This window comes from Emydura macquarii, unplaced genomic scaffold, assembly GCF_026122565.2.
Source record: "Emydura macquarii macquarii isolate MOO-44397 ecotype Brisbane River unplaced genomic scaffold, CSIRO-AGI_Emac_v2 contig_561, whole genome shotgun sequence".
In the NCBI taxonomy this organism is placed as follows: domain Eukaryota; kingdom Metazoa; phylum Chordata; order Testudines; family Chelidae; genus Emydura; species Emydura macquarii.
In genome coordinates, this window is record NW_027130698.1 from 483,013 (window position 1) to 487,507 (window position 4,495).

The following is a 4,495-nucleotide window of genomic DNA, read 5'->3' on the forward strand; positions in this document are numbered from 1 at the left end:
AAAATCAGGTTCACATAGGAAAACTTAATACACTGTGTGATAAAAGTTTCTATGGCATCAAACTCATGGAGGAAGTTTTATGTGCCAGGCACGTGCAATTTTCTATGATGACAAGCACCAATTTGCATAGAAAATTTTATGCCAAATGTTTCCTTCTTCTATGCACCTTCAGGAAGAGCACTGCTCTAATCAGCTATTTAAGGGACCACAGAGCTGAGTTGATTGACAGAGTTACAGTGGGGAGAATAGCACCTTTAACTTGTAAAATCATGTTCATCATTAAATAATATAATCATTCTAGTCTTAATAAGTACACAAGGCAGGACTTATACTGTCACATATTCAAAACAAAGCAAATCAGGAACACGCACAGAAATGCACCAACACTCAAAATACTAATAAAACCCTGGCTCTTCCTTGCAAAGAAACATTTGTATTTGTACACCAGTTAATTGCACATGCATGTTAGCAATTATGCAAGGCACCTCGAAAAATTTGGCCCATAATTAGGCTTATTGGCAAAGGAGAAGCAAGGTAATGATGCAATCTGCTGTTTGCTGATAGTGGACTTCAATCATGATCTTTTATATAGCATGCAAAGGTTTGTTGAATTTAGCACTGTGTATTTAGAGAATTAAGTGACTATTCTAAACAGTAGTCAAATTTAAAAGATTAATCATATTGCCTATGGGGAAATGAGGGGAAACCCATTTTTCAATCTTTTTCTTGTTTTTTCATAGGTTAAGTTGAAATCAAGGTTTACTCTTGTTTGTCTAATGCATGTCTAGATAGATTGGGTGCCTTCATCAGTACATATCAGAGAAGCAGCAGAAATTTACATTTGTTTACTTGGAATTCAGTGGCAGCAACAGCAGCAGTTCAAGGCAGCCCCATTGTGAGATAAAACCTTTCCATAATCTCAGAGTGCTCAATACAGCGTTCCTGGCTCTTATAAATGTTGTATTTCATTTCTATTCCTGCTGCATTGTCTTCTTTTGTTCTCTTTTCCAATGCCAGTGCATTGTATTATTTTCCCAGTTGTACTTGTGATATCTTTCCCTTCTTCCCCCTCTGTTACTGGAAATTCTACAGTTTAGTATTTAACAAAAAGAAAAGAACAATCAAGAGGCAGGACCATGCACTAACAACCAAGTAGAGCTTGCCACATATTTTGGCTGTCAATAATGTAAATATCATAAAGGAAAGAGACGCCTACTGCCATTGTCAATGATCTCTGTCCTTTTGCAGGGGAGCATGGAAGAGAAATATCACTACTGCTGAGACCCTATCATTTATTTAGTGACAGTGTCAGGATCCAGTAAGTCCCTGCTGCTTATAGTAGAGTGTGCTGGCTCCCCAAAAAGCAGGGACTACCAGTTCCTGGGGCTTAGCCCTTTCATACCAGGTACTTAGGGTGCTTGTGTTCCCAGAGGAATCATGTGAGCAAGAGTGAGATATGTGACTGTGGGCAGCACTGACTGGAGAAGCTCTCCCCTAGATTTCCCTCTACTCCTATGTTTCCCTGGGTATGTGTGAAGGACTAGCCATGGGCAGACCTTTCAGACATTCTTTTAAAAAGAAAGAATAAATCTCCAGCTTTTATGGTTGTGAAGAAAAAACTTCAAAACCTGACAGGAGTGTAGCTGTTGCAGATATGTCTGCCTGAATTTGTACAGAGCCTGAAACAATAGCTCTGAGATGTGAATTTCCCTGCTCATTCAGTAGGTTCTAACTCAGATGCTAATGATGATACTTTAAATGTCAATAGTGTTAACTATTTCACTACTCGTTAAAGCACCCCAGAAAGGAGAGAAGTGGCAGATCATGAAGATCTTTGCCAGTATTTCCCAAAATGTGTGTGGGAGTGGGAAGCATGGAGGAGTAGTTGGGAGGAGGGAAATGCCAGGAGAGATGTATTAATTAGGAGAAATAGGTTTTTAACAATATATAACAGGTCTGAAGGGATGCAGTTGGCTTAAATTCCCTGAAGAGTGGCTCCGCTTTCAGAAATTTGGGAGACATTGTTCTGTACTAAGAAAAAGCTGCTCTTTAAATAGCTTTGCTTCTCTTGGTCAGATGATATAACTACTTTAAATGCCTGGCCTTAAAGGACCAAGCCCCAGTAAGTGGTGTGCTAGTGGTACCAGTATGCTCTGTTACATGGCTTAACTTAACCTCATCTGCACTTTCCACTTCCCCTTCATGAATGCAGCACATTTCTGATTGCAGAGTTCCTGTAATTTGGCTCTGGATTTTCACAAGCACAATGCACCCTGGAACATCAATACAGCGAAAGCCTCACCATCAAAGAAAAAGTAAGTGAAGATGCAAGAGTGGTGTCATGACAAATGGAATCACAGTCCTTCTTAAACAGAAGGCATTTTTAAAAGAAAACAGTTACAACTGAGCTTCCACGTGGCTTCAGTTCCAGCTTTGTCTCCTTTGTTTACCAGGGCTACACCTTGTCTAGAACTCTATGCAATGCAGAGACCAAATTTTTTAAAACAGGAACCTTCAGTTAGACTCCTAATTTCATACTCAGGCACCTACACATCTGGCCAGATTTTCCAGAAGTTCTGAGGACCTAGAAGCTCCCATTGATGCACACTTTTGAGTGGCTAAATAATATACCACAAGTGACCCTACCATTAGTCAGGACACAGCAAGGGACTACTGAGGCCCATTGCAACCAGAGGAAAGCTTCAGTGGCAATCCTTTTCCTCTCATTTGGCAGTAGATATTCATTAGACTATGTTTTCTGACTGAACATAACTAAATGATATAGTATGTTTTGCATATGAACTGAATCCATAGGATATCTGTTCATTCCTTCCTTTCTATGTACCTTTTGTGGTGTTAAGCAAAGAAGAGGTTTGCCTCATCAGCTTGTTGGGTGATTTTAAAGAACAGTATGAGAGAGCTAAATAATCCCACTACTGCTGCTGATGCTATAAAAGGTTCTTTCTTGATCTCCTTCACACTCAGGTGATGGAATGCCGAGATGGGCAAAATCAGTTTCAGTGCCAAAAAGATGGATGACTGGTGCAGAAGGTCACAAAACACTATTAATTGCTTTATGTCACCCGAATCTTGAAAGATTGAAATAATAGTGTGAAACTCAGTACCACTACCCAGGGGACACTGTACAATATACATAAAGCAACTCAAACTTTAATAGGGAGTAAAATTATCTTTGCATTAAGTGCAAAAAAAAAAAAGTTTGTTTAAAAGAGAGAAAAAGAGAAGCAGGTCCACTGTTAAGGAAAGGCACATTTATGCCTAATGTCCTGGAGAAATAGTTGAAGAATAATTCAGCCCTATGCAAAAATTGCTGTTTATGGCTACCAAAGTCAGTGAGATTAATAGGGGAATTTAGGACCAGATCCTGCAAAAGGATCCACTGTGCAGATACTCAGGTCTGCATGGAACCCACAGGTTTTACTTTGACTCCACAAGGGTCTGTCTACATGAATGGATTTTTTAGAGGGATTGCAGCCTTAATTTATTTTCCTGAATTTTTTATTTTATCAGATCTCAAAAGCTAAACAGGGGCAGACCTAGTCAGTATTTAGAAGGGTAATTACTTAAGATCCAGTTTCTTATAGAAATGGCATTGGTGATTCACTGCCTTAGGGTGGCACTCTGATCTCTCAGTCAGTATAGAATCAATCCCAATTTTAATACCAGTGATGGTATGACATAGAACTATGAGCTTGACCATGAAGACTCCATTGAACTTTTTTCATATTCTAATTTTCAGAGCACATAACTCCATTCTACTTTCTAAAATTCTTCTTTATAGTGTCGTCACTCACTTATGCTGTTCTTCACTTCATCTGCTAAATGATTCCCTAGTTATGTTACTGGTGTAGAATGACTACTGTGTACTTCTCTCAGAAACTGAGACTGAAACTGAAAGTGCGCCTTTGGCTGCATTTAAACAGCATACTGTTAATAAACACACATACATATATCTCCATGTCTTTCAGGAGATAAACAAAAGAGACTGTTCCTCCACCCACTGCCTCCCGCTCCTTTCCAGAACATACCTGAGAAAAGTTATACCAGAGTTCAACCTTATGGGCAAACTACACAAATAAAGTAGATACTCTGGATTTAAGATTTCGTCTCAAAGTTCTTTTCAGACATTCCCTCGCCAAAAAGTCATGTAACAAGCAAACTAGTTTCCAGAGTAGAAGGTTGACATGGGTAGAGTTAAAATATTTGGGATTACTTTAACAACACATTTCCAGTGTTTGAGGGGTTTTTAAGTGTGACCCTGACCTTTGAATTGCCAGGCTTTCTAGTGTTTGTGGTTTTTGAGAATAATGCATTTTCTCTGAATGCTTTTCCTCTTCAGTGCTAGGTACTTACAATCCTAGCTCCAAGTAAACACAGTTTATTTATGCTAGAAATATGTATTAACAGCCTGATCCAAAGTCAAGAGGAATCTTTCCATTGACTTCAATGGGTGCCAGCTCTCATGTAACATGGA

The 4,495-nt window shown here is 39.1% G+C and overlaps 1 long non-coding RNA gene across 1 annotated transcript; it reads left to right on the plus strand.

Annotated features, from left to right (window-relative positions):
- The first annotated feature begins 246 nt into the window (after window positions 1–246).
- On the plus strand, window positions 247–4,120 carry LOC137147696 (uncharacterized). The gene is made up of 3 exons (XR_010918300.1): window positions 247–601; window positions 2,230–2,315; window positions 3,990–4,120. It is a non-coding gene; the product is annotated as an uncharacterized lncRNA (long non-coding RNA).
- Window positions 4,121–4,495: the final 375 nt, after the last annotated feature.